Source organism: Molothrus ater, chromosome 4, assembly GCF_012460135.2.
Source record: "Molothrus ater isolate BHLD 08-10-18 breed brown headed cowbird chromosome 4, BPBGC_Mater_1.1, whole genome shotgun sequence".
NCBI lineage: Eukaryota > Metazoa > Chordata > Aves > Passeriformes > Icteridae > Molothrus > Molothrus ater.
In genome coordinates this window covers 39,373,619-39,400,747 of record NC_050481.2, presented here as the reverse complement: position 1 = coordinate 39,400,747, position 27,129 = coordinate 39,373,619, and the positions used below count along the sequence as shown (strand labels likewise).

General features: G+C 35.7%; 1 protein-coding gene across 6 annotated transcripts in view; it reads right to left on the bottom strand.

The window, feature by feature from the left end:
• Nucleotides 1-27,129, bottom strand: part of TENM3 (teneurin transmembrane protein 3) — an 880,089-nt gene that overhangs the window by 584,538 nt on the left and 268,422 nt on the right. For all 6 annotated transcript variants that reach the window (XM_054514645.1, XM_054514646.1, XM_054514647.1 and 3 more), the window contains exon 3: nt 11,421-11,578. The gene's annotated coding sequence lies outside the window, so the exon portion shown is untranslated. The remainder of the gene's footprint in view (nt 1-11,420; nt 11,579-27,129) is intronic.

Here is a 27,129-nt window from a genome sequence, read left to right as displayed (position 1 = left end):
AAAGACTGAGCTCGAGAGCAGTAGTTAAAAACGGCAACTGGCTGTCAGTGGTGTAGTTTGTCATTGTTCCACAGACAAAAGGCAGACTGTCACAATAAACAGCATTTATTCATTTCAGATTTGTGGCTTAGGGCTGAGGAAGGGGAGGTGTCATTCGTAGTAATTGTAAAACACATAAATAATAATAGTAGTCTGCAAATCATTTATCAAAGAAAACAGTGGGAGTTGGCAGTGATGGAGGCATGAAAATGGATGCTTCCAGCACAACCTAATTTACAGATCCTTTAAAAAAAACCACATTTTTTCTTTCATAACAGTAAAATGGAATGTTTTGTATTAACTGCTTATGTGGTGGGTAAGCAAGACAGAACACCTAAATCATGACTTTAACGACTTATTTTTAACAAACCGCTGAGTAGCTTTCTGAAAATGATTACTCTGAGATGCTGTCATTTTTATTAATGTAATTTCACCAATTAAAAACCATTACATATTGATATTGGCATCACTTCCTCTAGCTTTTTTTGCTTAAAAATTGCATCATTTTAAAGAAATTACACTTCTCTATGAAAATACTCTGGATTGGTATTTGAGTAAACAAGGCTTCTTAACTGAATGTTTATGTCTGTTTTTTCAGGATGACTCTCAAATCCTAATAATAAATTTTTGTTAATAATTTCACGGGCTGAAATTATAAAGCAAACAAATTAATGCTGTTGAGGTTGGCAATAATTTTTTTTTTTAAGTGCAGATTTTCAGGCAGCCATTATCATCCTTCTCTCTTGTAAGTTCCTGTCCTGATTTACAAGGCTGAAGTCCTAGCTCAACGACACATTTTAACTGGATTATGACACCCCCCCTGCCAACCCTCTGAGGATCTGCAAAAAATCTGGGAAGAGAAGTGAGAAAAAAAGATACCAGCAGCTGAAAAGGTGCTCCAAAAGGAAACTACTTATTTACTACTGCACGGTCAAAGTCCTGCTTCATCTCATAACCACTCCTGCTGCTGTCCACAACACTGATAATATTTATTAGAGAGCAATCTCTTCTTACATACCCAGAAAAGACAGATGGGTGTGAGTTTTTCTCTGGCGAACCACACAATGTTCACCAGATGGAAACAATGCTCCCTATATAGTTTTTCAGGCATTTTTGCTTACAAATCCTTCCCTCCCAGCACGTCTCAAATCCTATCAGGGACAAGGGCATAAAAGGGCTAAGGAGAGGACAGGTATGCTGACAGGAGGAACTGAACTTGTGTTTCAGAATGGATCTCTTCCGTGAAAACTCCTATATACTTTTCCAAAGAAAGAACAGAATGAAAGAAATGGTCTGGAATGAAAGAGTGCAGCACCATCTCAGTATCTCAACCAGGAAATGTTATCTCAGCTGTTACTACTTTGGGTATAGCAGAGAAGCAGAGCTCAGGAGTTGCAAGGGTGGCTCACTGAAGATGGGTGCACATGACCAGATCAAAGATAAGCTTTGGCATTCTTGCCTTAATAAGATAGGATTTTCCTTAACTGATTTTAGAATTGAAAAAAATGCTGGGTTTGGCAGTCAGGACATGAATTTATGAGAATGTGAGAAAACACATGAAAAGCTTTACTTGTTTAATACCTACAGCTACGTGAAATAAAAGAAATAGTATGCAGAAAAATAAATGTTGAAAAACTAATTGATAACCAACTTTTAGAAAAGATTAGTAAAAATTAAAAAATATTTATAGACAAAAACATGTTCTAAAAAGAAATGGCAAATTTTGGATTAATTTTAAATAAATAAATACAAAAGGAGGGGTTTAGTCCTTTTAGAAGGACATTTTCAGTCCAACATCAACTACACCGCTTCACCCTTCAATTAAAGTGAGACAATTTCATGTAATCTTATTGCTAAAAGCAACAAACCATTACCTTGGAGATTTTAAACCAGAATTTGTTCAAAATTACTTATTTTTTGTGAGAGCAGTTAGAAATCTAAGCATGACATTTCTAGATGCAGAAAACATGTATCTTGAAATAATGAAAATATTCTTACCTATATTATCTTGCTAAGGATTTTGCAGAGGTTCTCTTGAACTTTTCCCAACCTCTTTCTACCCTGCTTTAGATAATTAAATACATACAGTACTACTCTTCTGGGCTTGGAATACAATCTTAATTCAGCTTAAAACAAGAAACAAAATACTCATAGTATTCCTCTCTCTTATGCAGCTACTAAATATTTAGTTCTCTTGCAAAATTTCCCTCTCCTGTTTTGTTACAAAAGCCTGCAATGCTACGCTTGAAAAGACTGAACTTTGGAGTGCATTTTCTTGGTTAACTTTTGCCATATAAGGAATATTAAAAATTCAAAGTTATTCTTCTGTAGTTGTCTTTAAGTCAGGCCCTTTTAGTCAGGAATGAAAGCTTTTATATTTGAACATATAATTTTATCCTGGGCTCAGTCAGGTGCACAGTGTTTGTTGTTTCCTGTACACAGTTACTCAGAGTGACAAACACGTGCAATCATTAAAGAGTGATGATAACCTTCATTCTAATTGCATTAGCACAGCAGCTCTCTCAAATGAAGGGAGATTTCCCATAACAGGAACAGCTAAGCACAGATGTAAATGGATCAGCGGTGTCACTCATAAACGATGATTATGGGCAGCGTCCGACAGTGGACAATCACTCACGCAATAACACAATCACTCTGCAGTTAATGCATGTCACTACTCATTTGCAGGGAAATTTTTGAAACCAGAATTTGCATGGGCTATTTGAAACTTCCCTGAGCTGAATACCTAGCTCTTAGCTTTCTAGTGGGAGTTGTGACAGTAGCACTGCTCGCAGCAAACTGCCACTGTCGTTTGTTCTGCTTCAGTGCTGTTTGACTGTCACAGCCTGTCATGTAGGAAGAAAGCACCGCATCTAACCCCCTGTGACAAGGTTTAATCACCCCTATTACTCCTATTGGCTGTTCAAGCCACCTTGGGGTGTGCAGCACACAGTTATAGATCTCAAAAATCCTTGCTTTATAAATGGAAAGGCTAAAATCTGGTCTGAGTCAATCAATCTTCTACCACACCATTGAAAGGAAGTAGAAGGATTAGATAAATAATATTAATGCAATTAGTGCCCAAGATAATTTTTTTTTATTTTCACATCATTAGGAATAATAATTATTTTTTTTACTTCATTATTATTTTTAATGGACTCCAGGTATTCAAATTCTGAATGTTATTTATCTAGGAATGTTATCTTTCTAGGAATCATTGCTAGAATGTGGACATATACGCAAGAGTGTCACATTGGGGATTGATTTTTTTATGCAAAAATTAAGTGACAAAAGTAAAGATTGTATCACAAGGCATACCTGTCCAAATGTTAATGCTGAGTCAAAGGGCAAGAAGAGGAACACTTAGAATAAGCTTTGTACAAAGGAAAAGTTGAACTTAAATTTCCTCATACAAATTAGCATTAATTAATTAAAACTTCATATATGCCTGATCTATCTAAGGAAGCAACTTTGTTGCTGTTCTACATGGAAAACTGTATCTTCGAGCTATTTTTAAGAATTTCCTTTATAAGACTGCAGTCCACACTATTTATACTTAAAGCCTGAAGGACACATGGATCAGCAACTGAGACTAGCTCAGCTGGTTAGAGCATGGTGCTAATAACTCTTGGGGTCCTTTTGCTTACAGCTGGTTATCCAGAAGCCCAGGTAACATACACCAAGCACATCTTTGCACGACAACAAATCTGTTTGCTTGAGCTGGTCTTATTATATCTAAAGTCTATTTACTGGGACAAAAGAAAATTATTGCAATAAGAAAATGTATTACCCATTGTAAAAAAAAAAAACAAACCAAACCTTGCCCATTGTAAGTTTGGCTTTAGTGAGGTAATTAATATTATGAGCTTCTAATTACTCCATCAGGTTAATCTTAGGCCTGATAAATTATGCTAGTGGAGTCTTTACAATGGGAGATTCTTATGCTTGAGATCACCATTAACATAGGTGTTATTTCAATGAACATGTATTTGTAATGATCACATTTGTTTTGCAGAGACTGGGCAGGAAATGAATTATTTGACAGAGCAGATAACTCGTCGGGTCAATAATTAGCACCAGGATTTACATAGAACAGGGATAACCCTTACATCCTGCTTTAGCCCAGTTCTGAAAACAGATGAGCAAGTGCACATCCTGCAGAATCCGAAGAAATATTCATTTTATTTTCATCATATACCTGCAAAGGCACCTACAAATTAGGAATGAAATTTTCTAAAAGACAAACATAAAACAACCCCTCACTGTCAGGTAGAGCTGTCAGTACTCCTTTTTATTTAAATTAAAGCTGAATTTTCATTTCTAACTAGTATTTCAGGTGAAATAAAACAATCTTGGGCCAGAGCATTTTAAAACTTGCAAAGAGCATGAGAATGTGTAAATGGGTGGAAAGTGCATTACATAAGGGTTTCAATTTTTCATGAAAATGCTTTCTAACAGGAAGGTGGATTGTTTTTTTCAAATATAAACACACTTATCTATGTTTCTTCTGGCCAGCTTAGGGAAAAAAAAACCCAAAACCAGCTGCCAATGACGTTTCAGTATTCCTTCGATTCTTTTCCTGAATGTCTAAATGCAAATAACCCTTTTCTGTGTAAGATGAGTTTATAGTGCTGACAGCAGCTTGTGCCACTCACCCAGGTACACTTCTAACCCATGTCCTCACTCCTCTAGTTGGATAATGTCAATTAGACTCATACTGCCATGAGTCTTACAGATTTTCTATTATTAAATACAGAGAGCAATTTATGTTTCCTTATAGCTGTCAAACAACTGTGAGGTAGCACCTAGAAATAACCAATGATAGCATCTATCCTGTTTCATACAGATAGATGTAGGTTGTTCAGCTAAACCAGCATGCCCATACTTCTTTATGGTTTGTTGCAATGCCAGTTAATCAGCTACTGGTTTACACTACACATGCTCTCCTTTATACCTTCTGTCTGCTAATCTGACTGATGTTCTCTTCCCCCAGTTTGCTTACCAGTTCTGAATGACAATAAAGGACAAGTCAACAGCACACTGTACTTTCTTTCTGTACAGTATTTTCACCCTGAAAGTAAGTTCATGAAATTTGAATCCTAGGCCACCTATCTGACAAAGCTGGTTTATTGAATTGTCCGCTCGCATAGAATAGTTTAAACAATTTTCATAATTTGAAAGGAATAAATGTTTTTGGTAATTGTTCTGCCTCAAGGTGTGGCATTGACAATGAGAAAAAAAATAATCCTAAACATTTAGATTCAAGTTTTCTTTTTATAAATAAACAAAAAAATTCTATGCAAAGATATTGATATGAATCTTTGGATATGAATCATAATAGCAGATTTTCACATCAGGTATTTGATTCCATCTCTGAACTCTGAAGCCTCTGCAGAGTGAATGGCAGCAGGAAATGGCTTTCAAACTCTTCCTAACAGATGGAATAAAATCTGCCAGGTTATTAAATTTCTACACAACTATTTTTAGTTTCCATTTGTAAATCCTTTTTCTTCTTTTGTCATATAATATGTCATTGCTAATCACATCTCAGAAGCATTACTATTTTAAAAATAGAAGCTTGAAGTGGTAGTTGATTATTCTTTGCCCTGAACATTTTTGTTGCTGCTTGATTTTTCTTCTAAAATTATGCAGTATTTATACAGATTTGTGTACTAAAAAATGAAGAAATTAAGTCAAAACATCAGTTGATAGGACTTACAAGCTTTAAAATTATTTTAGTGATGAACAGTTGCTGTGAATCCTTATCTAGACTGCAGTCTAATATTAAAGCAAACTGTTTGCTGAAAGCTAACAAGTAGAAATGGCCTAATAACTATGAAAACAAAAGCAAATGCCTTGACTGTCTGGGGTAAAGCATATCTGAAGTGAAACATACTTTATTTTTTGATGAATTGTTCTCAGGAAAAATAGGAAGCTACTCCACTGTTGAGAAAATTAAACCAATTGTTTCCTCCTGTGAACTGTGTCATAGTGACAGATTTTCTCAGTGTACAAAGAATCCTTTGAAGGCAAATTTGCTTGTAATTCAAGTGTTATGGAAAAAAATTGTCTCTTTGTTCATGTTACTAACAGAAACACCCACCCTTTTCTTACATGAAGTTTATTATTACTGCTACATCTACACTACAGTACAGAAGTGATGACAAAAAAAAGGAGCATTAAACATGGTTTGCAAGTATTATCATAGCAAATATTCCAACACTGAAAGGAAGTATATTAGCTGTAATGTGACTAGGTCAACTGGCAAATTCTGGTTTTACTTTAGAACAACAAACTTCAATCAGCTAAGGAGTCAATCTTGCAATTTGCAAATTTCTCCTGTATCTGGCTTTCAGTAGTGCATCAGGCAACAGGCAGCCTGAGATTGAACAGGAAAATGCAATTGAAAAAAAAAAAAGAAAAGAAGAACACACAGAGATTTAGATTGGAGTGATGCTGCACACCAGACCTGTGACATCTGGAAGATGTATTGATTTGCATTACTGCTGCAAAAGCAATGTAAAAGAATGAGAAAAGCCCCTGTATTTTAGTTCAGTTCTATTGAATCTAACAAGTGTGAAGAAGTATTTTTGGATTTTTTTGATACCACCAACATGACTGATGTCACTCAGCTACAAACAAATAAATCTATCAATGGATGAGGCTTCTGACTTCTCCCAGTTACGTGACAGAACCTGCTGAACTTTTTCCAGTGAGGCATGTAAACTGTGAAATAACTTTACAACATGGCCCATCAGGTATGATTTCTTAGCATAATATTTCGGTGGGAAATATTATGCATTGTAAATTTTAACTACATGGGGTTTTCTACTTATATTACATGAATGATGAAAAAGCAGAAAAGTATCAATATTCATCACTTTTTAAACATTTCCAACTATTTACAGTATCTTTGACTTTGTGCTTTGGAGCAGAGGAGTATAATGGGAGATCTTTCACAATCCTGTATTTTTTTCTTCCTTTTTACTTTGCTTTTGAAAATGGATGAAAAAATAAAACAAAATACAACTTTTTAAAAAGCATTAGTCCAAAAGATGAATTTGAAGGGTCTATAAATGATGTGTCTTCTGAAAAGGTGTCAATAAGAAAGAATGGGAAGAAGAAAAAAATGTGTTTTCAAAAAGTTAAGGAAATAACAAAGCCTACACTAAATGCAAGTCTCCCAGTTAAGGGTAATTTCACAAAGCCCTTTCTTTTCATTGGACAGAACTAGACTACAATTCAAAGTAAGAATTTAGGAAGCATTTTTTCCTCAGAACTGTATGTTTTCTGTTTATTTTAGGAAAGAATAGTATCAAAATGACATCTTTCAAATCTCTCAGGAAGAACTGTGTTCAAAGTTGATTTGCAATAGAAATCTAAATATAATATAATAAATAGAAAATGCCTCTTTTCTATGATAGCCTTTGCAACTAAGTAGTTTACTCAAGGAGCAATTAGGTATAAGAAAATCATAATATGCATTTTTAAATTTAGAATGTCATATTTTACAGTTATTAGAATATGAGATTGAATTGTTTAAACTACAGCATAATAATTCATTCCTACAGCATTCAGTGGCACTAGGCCTTTGGCCCCTTGCCTAACAATACACTAGACAAGAATTATTACATTGTAATTCACACCCTGTCACGCCTTATTGCTTAATTAAAGCATAACCCTTCATGACATGACAAGCAATTTGACTGTTACCATAATAGATTATCCCACATAACTTACCTTAGTTTTACAAACCATTTTTTTTTCCTTTGTACATGCATTGAGAATTATCAGAACAATTACATAGATGTGTCTTTACCTGTAAAGTGTGACTAGGTTTAGAAAGAAAAGCTAATAACGAGGTTGTATTTTTTATTGGAACCATTACTTGAGTAAACTTGGGCACCTCTTTATCTTTTTTCATTTTGCTTTGGGAATTAAATCCAGCAACACTTTGTAAAACTCAGATTCAAGTTCTCAGATTAGGTTGCTGCCTATATTTTATTGTTGAGCTTAGCTACCTAAATTATAAAGTTATATTATTTTGGTGAATTCTAATGTGGTACTGAAGCAATAATGTGGCTGATGTTATGGTGTCTTTCAAATTCCAGACAAGGAAGTTGCCAGTTTAATTTTGTTGCAATACAGCAGTTAGCTACTCTTTGTGGAACATTATGTAATTGTAAAACATATTTTTCAGAAATAACTCTTTGAATCACTGTCTTACTAAGGTCCCTCCCTCTTCATGTTTCTCAGAATTAAACTTGGTATAATATAGAAAAGCTAATCTGCTGTTATTAAAACACATCTGATTATAACTAAAAATTGACTAGGTGAAATTCTTTTGCAAAAAGTCCATTACAAAGCCCATTGACTTAAGCAAAACACTGTTCCATGAGATGAAATGGAAAAATGTGTCAACAGCTGTGAAAACACACTTTAATATTCCAGCTGGCATTCAAAATATTTTAATTACTAATTCATATTTTATTAATGCCTTCACATGTGCAATGCAACACAGCCATTTGGCTATGAATAATCCTTTGGTTTTGGCAACCACAAGTCAAAATTAAAATATGTAAACATGGAACTCTGAAGATTTGTGTGAACAAAACCCTGGATTTTTTAAGAAGACATACAGGCAATGCATAAAACATGCATACAAAACAATTTTAGCATGGCAATTATATATACCATACCTAATAGATGTCCAACCAGTTTCATATAATATCAAGGTGCAATTTAATGAGGTTCCACTGAACTCTCCAGGTCTTCAAGGTGACTGGGTTGTCCCTGGAACGCTCTCTGCTATAACTATAAAGTGTCTATGATGTGACTGTGATATAACTGAAACAGCTGCAGTCTTTGATCATATGCTGGCAGTTTATGTACAGATGCAGAATGTGTAATAGGGCCACACTTTATTAACTTGACTGATGTTCTGTTATTTTACTGGTTCCAAAAGCCAAAGGAGACTAGTCCCCACCATGTTGCCCTGAGAATAATTTATTGTTGCAGCTATTCAAAATGAAATACCTATCATTAATGTCTAATTGATTACCAAAAGCAAGAGGCATACATTGGCCTCAGTTGATCTGACATTTGCTATGATCTTTAAAGCTGCTGTTATATCTAGAACTATTATTTTGAATTAACACAAAATACATTTTAACTACAGTTTAAAACCACTGCCAGCACTCTGAATGTATGCATACATTTCCTGTTAATAGCTATTTCTACATAGATACAGTCTAGTGAAACTTACAGTGAGTTTTTACCATTTCTTAACTATAAAAATACACAAATTCTGAAGGTGTGATAATGAAGTTAGACCTTGACATGTTAGTAGCTGTATTATGTTGTACAAAAGCATCTTTGTTCTCCTTAACAAGCTAAAACATCTTTTGTTTCTACCAAAATTTTTAAACAATTCATCTTTATCAAAGCAGCCAAATTAGAGAGGAGATATTCGCACTTTAATTTGGCTATTTGAGGAAGTTAAATTGTATGTCCAGCAATTAAAAGAAAAATTTACTTAAAACCTAGGTATTTTTCCTCATGCATACAATATGGAAATTCACAGTAACATCATAAATTATGGGTACATTTAAAAATTTGCAAAGGGTTACTTGGTTAATTTCATCTTTGTGAAATAGCTCTGTCCATTTTCATTGAAGATCTAGTAATAGTTTTGCACTAATCCTAATAGTATGAAGTTATTCTAGATATGAAGAGCATATAAAATAGACACTTTTCTAATGATTTATTTTTTAATTCCTACTTTTTTCCCCTAGCCTCCTTTTACATCCATATATTCTTAACTCTAAATTTAAAATTTTCTTTGTTCTTATATTTTTTATTAGAAGAAATAAAAAAGCCTGATCTCTCAAGTCATTCTGCACCCATACTCGCAGTTTGCCTCCTTCTGTAATCTTGCACAGAAAATACACATTTTCAGAACCTTTTTGGGCACAAAGAGGATGTGGCAAAATTATTGTACTGCTTTGATGGGATGGCTTTTTCTCCAGGACCTTCCTTATGTAATCCTTGCTTTAGTTTTCTTTTCAATCCCTTTCTCTAAAGCCTTTATGCTGCAGCTGAGGGGTAAAACATCTCAAAAGTTAGAGAGCCTGGACCCACAATATGCATGTTTACCTTTTTTCCCATGGATCCCTTAATCTAGATACAAACAGCTAAATCTGTTTCAATTCCAGTTTTAAGCATATGTCAGTAAGCATTTATACTTTAATCTTCTTCAGTATGGACATTCCCCAAGAAAGTCTAATTCCTCTAGCCCTCAAGCTTAACCCAGCAGATTAAATGCTGGCTCCTTTTTAGAATCCTCAAAGATTCTGAAATATGTCCAATTATTTTTTCCCCACATCTTGAATGCTTCCCATATATAGAAACAAGCAAAGATACCAACTAAATTGAAAATATAAACATTGAAATGGAACAGATTTCTTTCATGAAAATCTGATGTCTATTTCATGAGCTTCATTTCACTTACATTTGTTATAAGCCACCAGAAATTAAAGCTGTAAATAAGGAATAATAAGCTAAAGTGTTCTAAGTTATCCAGTCCAAAAAAAAACCAACATTGCCAGAAAAGTTTTTTGAGACTGAATATCTTCTTATTGTACCCTAGATAACTTTTAAAAACATAGATAAATGTTTAAGTAGGCATATGTTTGGCCTCCTTTCCAGTTTTCCCCCCTTGGCTGCTTCTTGTACTTCCTATATACCATTTACAATGCAATTGTTCTGCCAAGTATCTCTGATACCTTCCAGTACTCTTTATTCCTTTTCATCTAACATGTTTTTCTCAGTACCTTTTTGTGGGCTTCAGCTCACATGAGTATACTGGACTTTATTCAATTAATTCATCTTAACTGACTCCAGAAAAATATGCAGTTAAATTAATCACAAAGAGAAGTTTATTATTGAAGTACTAAATTGAATCCAGAAAGAAATAATTGCTTTAGAAATATTATAAAATCTCTGATACCAACTCTGGGTCAAAATTAAGAGAACATTTCAAGATAAGCTGCTACTCACCCATTGAAATATCTTAGTTTAATACCACACAACCTCTGTTCAGAGAGTATATATTGCTGTGCAACACTATTTGTGATGCAAAGCATTCCCCACTGAGTTATAAGGTATCCTTGGTTTTTAATATTGAGTAGTCTACCATTATTCAACTGTATATATATTAACAAAAATGCTATAATTTTCATAGTAAAACAAATCTTACATCTAAAATCTCAAGAGTTGACTCGATAGTTAACATTTTTCCATAGTTCTGCAAGATTTCCCCACCCTCAGGAGAATATGGATGGCTAAAAAATAACTGTTCTTATGTTCATCTCTTCTCCTACCTTTTCTGACGAGCTGGCTGCAGAAAAGTGTATAAATGGAAAGCTCAATTAGTGCAATTTTTGTATCCTTGAATGTCAATCATGACTGTCGAGAGGTGGGACTTTCAGGATCTCTGTGCATTAATTAAGAACTCATCTCAGAAGAGTAGTCATTACACCTAAGGACCAAAAATAAGTTTTAATTAGAGTCTAGAAGACAGTGTGCCATCTACTTATAAAATTAGTTCTTTAGTTAAAAATGAACAGCTATGGGACTTGGTTAGTAACAATGCAAAGGGCATAAATCTGCTGCATGCCCTTCAGAAAGCAGAAATATTCTTGTTTTTGTAGGCCTGCCTGGAAAAACTGGACAAGTTCTGTAATACTGTGCACACCACTCAGATTTCAGTCAGGTTGTACGAATGCCAACATGATTATTAGACCCTTGTGAAATTACTGCTGCTAGGCTGATGTTGAGTGAAGGCTGTAACACAGCTGAAGCTGGATTGTATTCCCCTCTCTTAGCCCAGACCATCTCTGACTGCACGTGCAAGAGGCAAACCAAGGCAAACTCAGCAGAGGGGAGAAAGGGGGTGTGCACAGAGCACCAGGGCCATTCACCACTGATACAGCACGCAGGCAGCTTTGGGTGGCCTGAGACACGGCAGGGCTCAAGACAGGCTACAAACAAGCTGGGCTAACTGGTGTCAGCTGCCCGAGAGATCTTGCCTCCTGGCATGACTTATCTGAGGACAATCAAACATTCTGCCTAGGATTCTCTAGGGAAATAGGGTGTAAATAATTGATTATATAATTTATAAATTAATGGTAGGAAAACAAATATTAAGAGCTGGTCTGGAAAATAAATATGTCAGCTTATAATTCAGGCATGAAAAGGGGTAAAAATTAGAGGAAAAAATAAGTTTACATTCCAGAGAACAAGAAAAAAACCTTGTTTGGCTATGGCTGAAATAAGAAATATAATGTATCAATAAAAAAAAATCAAAACAGCACTCAGATTTGTCTAGGAAGGATGAGACAAGTCAAAAAAATCAAGCTCCAGTATGAAAATAAAGAAGGTAAAACAGTCATAAAAATGGTCATAAAAATTCAGTGCTACAAATATTGTAGTTTCTTAAAGGACACAATTTAACATATACTTAAAATGATAGAAGTAATAAGAATAAAAATTATAAAGGTTATCACATAGAAAAAGAGTGGAATGGAAAAGCATGTCAAAAGGAGAATAAGATTTACTATGCATCCAGGAATAGTAGAACAAGTGTTATGACCTTCTTCATTGCTTTTATGTTTCATGGTCTTTTACTAAACTATCTGTAAATACATTTAAGAGACACATACTTTTCTGAAACATTTGTTTGAGAAACACATACTATAAATTTCCAATCTAATCAGTATACCTGAGTAACAATGAAAAACAGCACTGAATTTAACAGCAAAAAAGCAGTAGCTATTGCTGCTAGGTAGTTTTAATTATTTTATCTAAATAACAGTGAATGATAAAATTAAGATTATAGTAAGGGAGCAATCAGTCTTTTAAAGACATTCAGAAAAATGTGGACAATTTACACTGATATAATTCAGAAAAAACTATGCTAATTCCATTAATAAATATTTTTAATATTTTTTGCCCAAATGAAATTTTATAATATTTTTAAAGCAATATTTCTGGCAATTTTTTTCAGCCAAAAATAGTTTTCTAGAGAACAGGCACAGAAACATTCTCCAGAATGTACTGACTTAGAATATTACTGTATTTTCTGGTAGATTTCAGTGGGCTTCTTCAGGTTATCAGATATGCTGGCAGTACACACCAATACACTCTTGAGAGTGTTGCATCTGAAACTTGCTACTTAAAAGTTCAACTTTCATTCTGTGAAACGGAGTGTATGCTGCTACTGCTATGGATATATGTGTGCTACAAAATCTGGTATTTACTTCTCTGTAGGTATAAGTCATTTTTCACATGATAACAGATTGCAGGAAAGGCCATGTTTAATATTGACTGGCACCATGGGTAGGTTATTTTAAATGAAAAGAAAAAGGAATTTATCCAGGGCTTGCCACTTGTATGCTCTGAAGTAAAGAAAAGTCCTGAGTCCTGCTGTCTGGGGTTTCCTACTAGTAACATTTAACACATTTCCTGTCAGCTGCTTCTCTTGATTTAGAAGACAGAAGACATAATAGATACACTAGACTCAGAAGAAGAGACAGAGAACCTTTTTTCTGCTGTACAATTATATCAATTTTTATAATGGTTTAATTTGTTGTTATTCATAAGGGACAATGCCAAGAGCTGAAGCAAAGGACTAGCAAAGTACAGACTGCGTGTTAGCAGCATGGTGCCTTCTCAGTCCTTCATGTTTCCAAGTTTGCCTCTTCTCAACTCCTACTCCAATACGCTATTTTGGAAGCCAGCCATAAAAGAGGCTAACTCAGACAATAAAATCTGAGTGATCTACTGAACTGTGACTGAGATTTGTGACCTGCCTTAAACTGAATCAGATTCAACTACAAGACTTCTTACAAGCAGCTCTCACCAAGAGCCTGGCAGCATGTCAACACAGTTGTACTAAATATTCGACACAAAACTTGCTGAGAACCACATGATATCATGTATTGTCATGAAAGTAATTTAAAGCTGGATTAATTCACAGGAAAAGAATAACAAAAAGTAGCAATCAGAAAATGTTTCTTACAGTGGAGAATGTTATATAGCAATTAAATTATATTGAACAGAATATCAAAAAGAGGAAAAATACTAAAATTACTTCAGGTACCCTCCTGGCCAACTTTGAACCCTTCACTGAAGTTTGAAAGTTTGATGCCTTGTCCAAAATTTCCCCTGTGGTCAACAAAGAAAGCGAAAGGCACTTCCAGATATCAAGCTGGACTTAAAAGAGCTTCGACCTTTACACTTGTAGTGGGAGTGCTGAGCACAGACTTGGACATGTTGGTAAGTAGTTGTATTTACTTAATCTACATACTACAGTTTGATTTTCAGCAGTGTCTAGAAAATAAATTTCAGGGCAGCATTGAACATTTACCTACATATTTCGATGCTACCAGAGATACGGGCAGGGATTTCAGTTTCTGTAACACTAGCCAAATGCTGATGGGCAGTACGGTGCAGAGGTCCTTATTCCTATTGATCAGTGCCTTTCCTACTCCCTACCACAAAATTAATAACAAAAAGGTAATAACTTTCCCTATTTATACTGAATTATAGTTATTGTCTCTCATATGGTTAATACTTCAGTCTTTGGGAAAAAATAATTTTATCCTGCTTTAACAGTTTTATTTTTCTTTCCTCAAAAAGAGACCAGAACAATGAAAATATTTTGATTAATTTATCACAATAGAGGTGTTCTTTCCTCCAGTTAAACTAACATTTTAAGAAAATTTCTGACACTCCTATAAAAAATAAACCTCAAAGCCTACGGCACACATACTTAGCTTTCAATCTAGAAATAGACTATGGGGATGGAACTGGAGGACCACAGTTTAATAAGAAACTGAAATTCAAGCTGAATATCAATGTGCTCACACAAGGGGTGGAGATAAGCCAATAAACATAATATATAGCTTTTAAGCCCATGGAACATGTCTTCAGTAGTTTCTGGCTGAAACTGTAGTGACAACAGAAAAATATTTATGCAAGAACTATACAGACGTGTGCAATAAGGCACTGGAAAATATAGACATATAAAGAAAAATGAATTATAATTTGACTGAAAAGAAGTAGCAAAATTTATTAGAAGTAGCAAGACAAGCAGAGAGAGATTGCTCCATGGCCAGCACTGTCTACAGATCCAGGCCTCTTCCTGAAATCCATCCATTTATCATACAGCTTTGGAGTCACTTTGAAAACTACTCCATTGTAGTCAGCAACACCCAAATTGCAAATGGAAGTTATAAATCAGACAGCAGTACCACAATGTTTTCTACTGTCAAGACAAAAACCACTGCTGACTAATGAATAAGAGAGGAGTTGGTTTTAAATTAAGATACACCTGTATGTGATAACTTGGGTTTCAGCATTTTGCTGCCCCATTATGGTACACAATTAACTTTTTTACTTGTTAACTTTTCCTTATCTCAATTTCTGTGTTAGTTCACAGGACCACAAAATTTTCCTTTTCTTCATTATTGATTGGGAAATTTTTGATTGCTTTTAATTGTGTTCTTACATTTTTAAAAACTGGAGAAGTTCAGAACATCATGGTCTTCATTATAATACAAAAATGTTTATTAATTTTGGGGAACATGAGAGGCAACATTTTAAAAATATTTTCTGTTCTTTAATTGAGCTTGCTGATATCATTACAGCTTGTTGGTTAAAACTTTGAGAAAAAAATATCATCACAGATATAATATAGGAATTCCAAGATATAAGACAAGAATAAAAGAACTACTAATTACAAAGTTTCTGGCTGTCTGATTTCAGCTTGACTAATGGGTTTCTTTCATTCATTGGAATTCTATGATCAAAAAAGGTACTAAAATGTTAACAAAAATCTCACAGAAAGAAAGGGATGAAGGCAGCACTGGCAAAATTATGCAAGAGTGATACTGAGAATGAAACATGGTTGTGCAGAAACTATTAAGGTTAAAAATGAAGAACCTGAGCTTGCCTAAATTTGAGAGAATAGTATGTTTTAAGCAACATTATGCTTGTACTGAGTCGTGCTGCCATGCTCATAGAAGGGTTTAGGTGGGAAGGGACATGAAAAACTACCTAGCTCCAACCATGGGCAGGGACACCTTGTTGGCATCCCTTCCATTTAGAGACAGAAGTTAGGATCTGGAAGGCATTTTCAGAAACCTTCCTGATTGCTAATGCTCTTTTATGCTGTCCCTTTAATGGATACTGGGGTAGTTGAAGTGCCCCATGAGAACCAAGCCTCCTGAACATAGGGCTGCTCCTATCTGTCTGTAAAGGGCCTCATACATGTGGTCAGGTGGCCTGTAGCAGACCCTCACTATAATGTTACCTGTCCCTGCACTGGCTTTATCCTGAGCTAGAAGCTTTTGGCTGACTCCTCATCCGTCCCCAGGCAGAACTCCATGCATTCCAGCTGGTCATTGACAGAGAGGGCAACACCACCACCTCCTGGCCTCCCATATCTGTTCTTCCTAAAGAACCCATATTCTTCCATTCCAACATTCCAGTGACAGAATCCACCCCACCACATTTCTGTGATGTCAGTAAGATCATATCTCTCCAGGCACGCACATCTAAATCCTCATCTATTACTCATGCTACTTGGTCTTCCATAGAGGCATCTAAATTGCGCCCCCAATGAAGCCAACTTATTGCTGAAGTGCCTGGAATTCCTTTGTGCTGCTCTTCAGGTGCTCTCCTGTTGGCCTGTGATACCTCTGCAGGCTTCTGGGCATCTACTGCTGGCACTAGCATCAAACTTGCAGGAGCAGAACAGATTAAAATTCCCCTTCCCTGGAAAGCTCCCATTAAAGTCTTCATCATCTTGTCAAAGCAACAACGTTAGCCTGCAAAATGAGTGCCTCCATAATTCTCAGAAGAGTCACCTACTGTTTACTACCTGTGGCCTCTTAGCTGCACTGGTTGTGGCACAGGGAGCATGTTGGACTGCATTATTCAGCCCCAGCAGCTCTCCTGAGGTGATGGGTCTTTCCTCTTCAGTTTGCAGAGCCGTGAACGGGTTCTGTAAGGGCACCTCAGGCTTCAAGGAAGTCTCTTTCTCCTGCTGGTCCTTGCCATTGCAAGCTTTCCTTCTCATGTATTACTGGCCCCCCTTCCTGCAGCGTGTGTGCTGTGGGGGAAGTTTTCAGCTGTTTGGCTGCAGGCTTTGGGTTCCCTGCAGACTGTACTTGGAAACAGCTATTTAACTCCTTCTCAGCCTCCCTGATGTTATATAGCCTTATCACCACCTCCTGCAGCTCAGCCACCTGCATGTTCCACTGACCTGGGCAAGTGAACCTATTGTGATCAACCTTTCCTGTACTTGTGATGTGTTTCTGACAGGAATGGATAACACATGTCTTTTTAGGGAGATACTCTTTGTAACTTTGATCTTTGTCACGGAACCTTACAGAAATGTGTCACTGAGACAAAATCAAAACTTACAGTTGGACTCACCAGGTTCACCCTAGCAGAAAAGGGAGCAGTGTCCTAGTATCAAGTAAAGTAAAGTAAAAGAAGAAATGGCAGCATAGTCTGTCTGAAGAAAACACTAGTAAATGTTGTATAAAGGATGAATCAATTGACATGAAACTGGAGCAAGAATTTGAGAGCATGGCTTCAGTCTGAAGTTAGGTCAACTGCCATATTCGATCCTGTTGAATATGTGTTGGTAAGGTTTGTTGCTTGAAATAGAAGCCTGCAAGACAGACTGGGGAAGAGACCACAGGTGCAGCTTGCCCCTGTACTGTCATAACAATAAATAAGGTTATCTGTCATGATCAAACCATCTGGAGAAGTCCTTTATACTGTACTGAATAGATGTTACACATTTATTTAAGGTTAGAAAGAGTGCTTAAAATAGCACTGATTTGCAAGGAATAGTCTGCGTCCTATAACTAAAGGCAGTATCACTGTAAAAGCGCAGGCAAAAATTGCGGGAAGAATTCTAAGAGCATTTTGGTAATAATGATTTATAAGTGATGATACATAAGTTTAAAAAAGAAAAACAGATGACTGTTCAAAATGCTATATTCTTCAGCAGCCTAGAACTGAAAGCAGTGATCCAGACATCAGTGTCTGGGTATTTATTCCTTTTTAGAAAAGTTATTTAAAACAGAGGTTGGTTTCGTCATCATATATCAACAACTCAGATTGTAAGAAAAATTATCTATCCTGCAAGTAACAAATTCACAAAACCCAAAACCAAACCTATCCTTTTCTTGCTAGTAAGGTATACACTCAAGCTTTGCAATTCAGGTATATATGGAAATCCAGTTAATCATGGGATTACCTACAGGACAAAATTAATTACAGATAAAAGAACAGGATCTAGATTGAGCTGTAGCCTTGACCTACCCTCCTCTTTCTGCTATAGAATGCAAAAGCTGTGTTAAAGGATGTATTTTTTTCAGAAATCTGAATGATCATTATGTTTATTTTTCTACTGCTATCTCTGTAACATAGTGCATGCTTGTCATTCTCCCTAAACATCATAACAGGAAAATAAATGATAGTATTTCTCAATCTACCTGTCTGCTTCTCAGGAAAGAAATTATACCTATGTACCATGCTGATAGGCTACAGTGTGTGCAAGTGAAACTGAAATTAATTCCAGTTCCTTTGTTTTCTCCCTTATGACCTCTCTTCTGACAGACTCAAAATCCCCTCAACTTCACATATATAGGAGGGACCACAGCACATTTGGTACGCTGAGAAAAATATGCCTGTTTTCTGTTCTCCACATTAAGTCCACTTCACTGCAAAAAGCCCCTCTATCAGCATTTCTGTCTACAATCATAAGGTTGCTGCAGCCTCAACTATAAAGTTAAAAGAGTAGCTCTTTCTTTCTATAGCTATCAGTTCTTTTCCCAATAAACTTGGCATGCTTCTCTGCAACACCATCTTTTTGTGGGCTGCAACATATGGGGTTTAATAACATAGCATCAGACTGCAATTTTTAGCCTAGTCTCTCCTGTTCTACACAAAATAAAAGTGACGGCTGCCTACCTTCAATGACCCTTATAGACAAGGCCACCTTGTCAGAGATCATTTTGCAACAGATAAGCAAAACAAATATAATGTCTTCAAGAAACACATCTCACCCCCTTAAATTTAAGCACGCAGTTTAACACAGCTTAACTTAGCAAAGATATTAAACCTGAAAGGTTCCCTGGCTTTACAATCAGAAAGATCAAGCAGGGCTACCACAGCTTTTCTATGCAACTATTTAGCACCTCTGAATCAAGTCACCAGCTGTTGGAGCTTTGCCTAAACAACGGTACACCAGAGAAGAGTAGCAAATTAGCACTTCCCCTCTTGGGCAGGCTGGCTGATACTTTAAGGGGAGGAAAGTAAAGGCCACATTAAAGTTGCTTTTCTTGGTGAAGAAAAGCAAGCCAGGGTAGGGTAATGCCCTTAGAGTGTTTACAGACAGCAAAAAGAAAAAAAACAACAAAAAACCCAACATCCACCACACTTTGCAATAGGGCCAATGTAATGATCTCTCTGGATCACTGGGATGTTGGGGAAGATGTGAGCATCTTTTTCTGATGACCACCAACTGATTTAACTTGATGAAAAATGAACTGGCACTTAGGAGACTTTTTTCTAAGTTGCAAGCTGCAATGCAGAGTTTAAAGTTGCTTTGCATCTATGAGGGGCATATACCCATCTCCGTTTCTGAGCCACATCTCTCTCTCATACATCCTCTTTCTGGAATCTCTGAAAATTCTCCCCTTTTTATCTAATTTTTTTTTTTCATTTTCACTTGAGTATTGAAACTGAGAAAAAAAAATAATTTTCGTAGTGCGTACAGTTGTACATGCCACTTTTACTAACTGCCTTCATAATTAGTCTAGGTAATGCTGATTAAATCCCCTTTGATTTTTGAAAAAATACCGTAATTGAAATAATTTACGACAATTAAGTTTAGGTTGAATTTTTTCTCCCGTCTTCTGCTTGAGCTGAGCAATGAAGGAACCTGAAGACATTGGCATATAGCCTTCCCACAGTGCTGTGCTCTCCACTGGCTGCAGGAATAGCCTGTAGCAAAACACAGCTCAGTCCTTTAGGGGGAAAGCGGAAACATTTGAGTTAAGTTGTTGCTACTATCCTCTATTTATGGCACATTAATGCCACAGAGTTTGGGAGTAATGTTTCATTGGAAAACTAGTAGCAATCTTCAGCCTTTAAAAATTTGTTTTCAAATGATTCTAATCATAAATATTGTTTGTTTACTTCCTAATGTTGATAAATGTGGTCACAGTCCAAAGTCAAATTAGTACAATGTTAACTTTCTGTCTTGGTAGCATCAGCACTTAGTGAGGAAGAGTTTTCTGAACTCTTAGAAAAGCAGAAAAAAAGGTCATCAACCTAAGTTTGCAAAAGTGTTCAAGTTGAACCTGGCAGTAATTTTTATAGTGGCTAACCCAGCTGTTGACAGTCAAGTACCACACTTCTGATTCAGAGGCTACCCCAGCTTTATGAACCATGATTAAGGACCACATCACTACAATTTCTATTGCAAAGCAATCATGTAATGGAATATATTCACTCAAATTGCTGTCATTACATTACAAGAATCCTACTTTTTTATACTGCCATTATATTGCAAAGGTTCCATATTGCTAGAGTCTTATACCTCCTTGATGTTTCTTGTAGGCAGCTCCTCTAGGTGCTGACTCTTCCTTCCTCTTGCAGTAGCCAAATGACTCCAGTTCCCCTCAACCAAACAATCCCCTCTTTTTAACACTCTTCATATTGGCTACAGCTGTGGCCTGTTAAAGTCAGGCCTGCTCCTAATCTTTAATAATTAACCCAGCTGCAACTCTTTAGGGGGTAAGATTACTTTCTATACTAACTTTATTTACTTATATTCTATCCCCCTACATAGAATGTCAGTGTTTCTTTCCTGCATGCTGTTTCTGTGTAGACCTCTGTGTTTAGATAATGCAGTAAAACATCTAGTTTACTCTTCAGATTTAAAGTAAAGGAATCTGAACAATGATGGTGAAACTGTCCTTTTAGCCAAGTAATGCTCTGCAAAATATCTCCTTCTCATCATTGGAGACAAATTTGTAAATTGTCTTATAAGAAAGTTGATATAAAAATAGCCTCATAGGGTGTTCAGTTGGACTAAAGCAGCATCCTTGTGTGCCACAAGAGTTATACAATATTCAGCTTTCTATTTACATCAGTTAAAGGTGTAAGGCAGTAGAAAAATAATGAAACTATATCTCTGATTGCCTATGCCCTCTAGGAAGTGTGCTAATGTTCTTCTGTACGTATGACTCTGCTTCTGCTTACTGTATGTAACAAAGTAAAAGTGTTAACCATACTCAACTTTCTGTTGCTAATTCCAACAGGCTGGCTTGATTTCTACTTTAAAATATCTATGCACATATTTGTTATTACACTTCTCTTATTCAATCATTATCTAAGTCAACAGAGAGATCTTCATCAAGACAGCCTGTATTTATCACACTTCATGTACTTAAATTGTATGTCACCCTGTTAAATAAAGTCCAAGGAAATTCTTGATTGATTCTGAAGTTAACCATATGGTTATCTAGCAAGTCAGCAGAAATGAAATTCATTACTAAAATCAATTTTATGTAATTTTTATTAACTAGTATTGGTTAAATGCTTGTTTTCTGTAGTCTTTGGTTGGGTTAAAACAGCAATGATAATTTAGTGGTCACTGTTTGTAATATAACCAAAACCCACTAGTGTGTGAAAAAGGGCACAAATCTCAAAACAGTTCAGAGAGCTTGTTTTCTGACAGCTAGACTGAAATAAAACATGATTATGACATTATGTAATAGTGTTAATGAAACTCTAAGAAGTGAAACCAAGCCTTTCCTTATGTGCTGCCCCTTTCCACCAGAATAAGGATGAGGGTAGGGAAAAAAATAAACCTAGTATTTTTCCCAACACCACCTAACCACTTTCAGTCTCTTTTTTCTTTTGTAGGAACAGGAAAAGCTCAAATCAAACTAAAAATAATTGCAAGAAGTATTACTGCAGTTGTAAAAGCCAACTCTGAGAAATGAGATTTTTCTTTCTTGGGTATCTGCATTTTATTATATTCCATATTTGCATGATCCTATACTGTTTTTCCCAAAACACTTCCCTGTCACTGAGCAAGGATATGCTCTGGGCATGAATAGGGATCACTTCTCGAAGGGTGCTGTTAGTCATTAGACCTCTCTCAGATTTCTGGCAGAAGTTGCAAAATGTGAAATAAAGAAAGCAGATGCTATCAGAAGGACTTGTCCATTTATTAAACTTTTGCTATGTAGAAGTGGATTCTAGATCCTATCATAGACTTTTACAGGTACTGCACATCCCCTAAAATGTATTCTCAAAGTTGATATCAAGTGGTGTATTCCCTGTTTCTGGGTCTGTGGAGCTGGCTTGAAATTTTGTTGCCCATTTAAAGAATAATGAAGATTCACAACTTCAAACATTTCCATGGTTGTAATATTAAGCTGTGTCATGAACTTAGACCTATATGATTCTGATTTTCTGCACAAATAGGGCTCAGCATCATAAATTGTGTATGCAGATCATTGGATTCTCTTACTTTAGTCCCTATGACTACTTGACAGAGAATTTTAGGCATAGCCTTAAAATAGTGTAGCTTCCTGGACTTCTGAAGATTTTAGCTTCAAGCTAGGCACTCAAAATTCGCAAATATTTCTATCTGTGAAATAGCTAAAAGGGAAGCATTAACTTTTCACTAGCTTGTGTATGGATAGACAGACTCAAGACTGACCTGTAGATCAAGATGGATTGTATGTGCTGCCAACAAAAGAGCACAAGAGCATGATGTAGCTACTGAAGTGTCAAGCTCTTATGAGGCCAGTTTCCTGTGCCATGCCATCAGAATCACAGTAGCGGTGACAAGAGCACATTCGTAAAACCATAGTCGACTTGGGAACTTCTAAGCACTGCACTTTCTGGAATAAGTGAGAATAATCTATTTTAGGATTCCTTGTAAATCATTCATTTTTCTTCTGAGTCTTTGACCCAGCCCCATCCATCTGCCCTGCCTCCTGTGACATTATACATAATAATCTCCTGCCTCACAGGTGGGGTTTGAAATCAAATTGATAGCCATGAGTGGAACTCCTACAATAGTGATGAGTATCATGTAAAAGCTCAGAGGGTAACAACTATATAGTCCAAAAATGCCTTGGAACACTCTTTGTGCCAGGGTGATTGAAAAAGCTATTTGGTCATCCCAGCCTGCTCCTTTGGTCTGAACCAGGGATGACTTGGAAAAAAAGGAGGAATCATGTAGCTGAAGATTGATTGTATTGATATATAAAAATCACCTAGTTGAAATTTACATGGTCAAATTTAATTCTACTATTTGTAACTCCTGATTACTTGATTTTGGAATTTTGCTGTTTTCACTCTGCTGGCAACTCTGTATATAGTTCTATATGTTTTGGCTCCCATTAAACCTATGCAATAAGAAAGAAGAAAGTAGAAATCTCCTACTGTTCCTATGTTCTGAGAAACTGCACAAGAACAAAAAAAAAAAACCCAAACCCATAACCCACCCCCCCACAAAAACCTGAGATTTTGATAAATATTTTTTTATATCTTTGAGAACTGGCAGTGGTGCTTTATCAGTCAAACACCTACAAGTTTTTAATCACTAGTCAATGTAGTACAAACTCATATGTCAGGTCCCACTTGAGCTGATACACTTACTATGTCATTCAGCATCTGGTTGGCATCACTGAATAAAACTGGATATCATGCAGATTTGAGAGTTATTTGATGGTCAAAAATCGGATATATTATTTTTAAAATGGACACAACACTTCAGGGCTTGTGAATCAACTTGTTAAATTGGCTAAAAATTAATAAGAAGTCAGAGTTCTGTCAGGTTTCTCTTCTTGCTCTGCATACCATGAGGATATCGAAGCACAATGAGTATAATATTGCCCTTACGAAGAGTTCAGAACACATCGGGCAGTGCTGCTTATATTCAAAGCTCACTCAGCAGAGGTGTTTTTGTACTGCATGTTCTGGCTGTATTGGCTGTCATGAAAACAGGAGGTCACTTACTCACACCTCATTAAGGATTCTGTCTCTAAAAATATTTAATCTGCAAATAAATGTAATAAATTTATCAATGATCAGATTTATTTACCAAAACACCTTTTGGAAGCCGTTATAAATTCTTTTCTTCAAGCATGTTCAGTCACTTTTGCAAGAATGATACTTTTGTATTGCCCACCTAATTGCTAAGTGATATCCACCACAGGAGAATCTCTTGTACAATGGCAGCTAAGGTGATACTCTTCTTGCCTTTTGTAACTATTTGAGGTTATTCAGCTTGTACTGAGAAAGACTACAAGGATATTCACTACAGAATGTTACAAGATGGAAAGGTACAGAATCAAAGACTTGCCTGCAGGCACCAATGCCCCTTGTTACAGCTGTTCTTTCTACTTGCACAATTAGGATACTTGTTTGAGCCTGATAAGATTTCAGTATACATCATGGTATTTCTATTTTATATTCTGTGACAGGGTACAAATCCATCGATGCACAGGGCTAATTGGTTCATGTCCTAAAATGAAAAAGTTTGTTGATGTCTCTTGTGATAAAACTGTTGTGCACTAAAATTTCGCCTTATATAGGGGAAATATATGTATAGTTAAAGTATGAGAGAGGATGTTGCTAGGATCTTATGGCATAGAAAGCATATTACTTTCTTTAAGTGCTTTCTAAAAAAAAAAAAATCATTTTAAGGTGGAAAAGGATGACAACGATAATGTTGAACTTTGAAGAGATTCACATTAATGCTAGACTTTCTCACCCTCACAAAGTGCTAAATCTGTATAAAATAAAACAAGACTTTGTTCTACATATAGTAGTTTTAAGTTACCTGAAAATACATGTTCTAGTAGCATGTTCAAAAAAAAGAATATAACTAGAATATAATAAGACATTAAGTTTCTGTTAAAAGAATTCTGTCAAGGTAAAGAAGAATGGAAACTAAAGAAGATGTACATCATTGGTATGTGGTATAATTAGCTGTGGCAGGTCTTTAATTCTCATAGACAAGATGACAGAAGCTACTTATGTCAGTTTTGTGGACTATTTATATACCAAAGTCATTATGACCCCTGAGCTTCTTTAAAAAAATGAAATTTCACTAATGAATTTTCAATTTTTAGGCAGAAAGCATATCTTAAAGCAATTTTGAACAAAGTCTGTGATGTGTAAGTGAACTAAAACTACCTAAAAGAAAGCTGAGAAATCCCTTTAGGAGAGGAAACACCACAGTAATGTAGAATAAGTTACGATAGTACGTGGTGTTTGTGCTTCTCTGTGTGCAGGAGCTGTGATGGAAAAAGGGGGATTTCTGCTGGAAAGAAAAAAAGAAGTGGTTCAAAAAGTAACTAGAAGTGGGAAAATGGTAAAGAAATTTACTGTTACTGCAGTTTGATAGTTACCTAAGATGGTTTATATTTCCAAGTAATAAATTTATGCAGATGAGCTTGGAATCTTTGGAAATAGGCAGTAAAAGCAATGTGTGAACATTAGAGGATGTGTCAGAAAGATTCCTGAAGTTGGTTGTAAAGATTTTTTATTCTGCTTAAGTAGCTCATATGTACAACATGCAACAGGTATGTTTCTTTAAAGAGACAGCCAGGATGCACAGAAGAGACAAGGATAACATGAAAAAGATGAGCATACTTCTTTAAACCTCAGAGACTAGATGCAGAAAAGAAAGCAGTGTTGGCAGGGAGAATTGGATTATGCCAGGGGAAGGGAGGATCCAATGCCACTATCCTTTTTGGGCCACACACAGCTTCAATGGGAAACAAACTCCTGAAAAACAGATTCTACTATGGAAGAAAACAGAGATATGAACAAAAGTGAACTAAAAGAACTGTGAAAAACTATGGAAGAACCAGAAAACAAGAAGTTGTAACTCCTGCAGATTTCAGAGATAGGATCTTTTATTGACATAAAATCTTCATTACCTAAGGGGAGAATCTGAAAGCAATGCCACACACAGGGTGAATGTTCCGGAGTCTTTTGATCTTTTAGACACTTTTACAAAGAAAACTTTGATAAGCTCTTGATGTCCTAGCCAAAGATGTTACCACAAACTCTGAAATAATGAAAACAATTTTATAGTCTATAGTTTACAGAGATAAAAGCCATACAGTTTTTTACAGTAATGTATTTGCACATATACTTACTTCAGATTATTCTTGTGCTTCTTAGATGTGATCCAGCAAGATAACCAAAAGAATAATTATAAGAATGCTGGTGCCTGCATAAATTCCTATTTACTTAGAAGTCAGCAGGCAACCTCCAAATTTAAATTTACGCATCCCTGAACACATGATGTGTGTCGAGGGATCAAAATCAAATTAAAGCTCTAAGTCACAGTATCAGAAATGGCTATACAAGCCAAGGCTGTTTATCCACCAAACTCAGGAAAGATATATGTTAATAATCCAAAACTGAAAGAAACACTGAAAAAAAAATTGGTTTTGGGGGAAAAGAAAATTTACATCATGTTATATCATTTGCTGATGGAAACCTACTTATTCTATAATGATGATATTTATACAGTTGTTTTTTACTTCTATGGTTGTCTTTTGTATAGGCTGTAAATGAATAAAATAGTCTTTGCCACTACAGTACAATAAAAGTTCCTTACATCATTATAGCCCTGAAAGAAATCTGATAGAAAAAGTAGTTATGCACTTTCTGTTTTATTTACAGTATAATTAAAGTAATTATTGTAGTCTTTACAGAAGTACACCTTTTATAATTTCATAGCTCAAGTGAGATCTGGGATAAATAATAGCTATCTAGTGCACTTACTGGAGACATTATTTACTTTTACAAGCTATTGATTACCTTATAATTCACAAAAGAAGCAAAACTACAAACTCACTTGCAAAGGACATCAATGAAGACTCTAAATAAATATTAGGTCCAGGTACAGGTTCAGCGGGTATTTCTCTAATATAATACTATTAATGCATGTTTACAAAT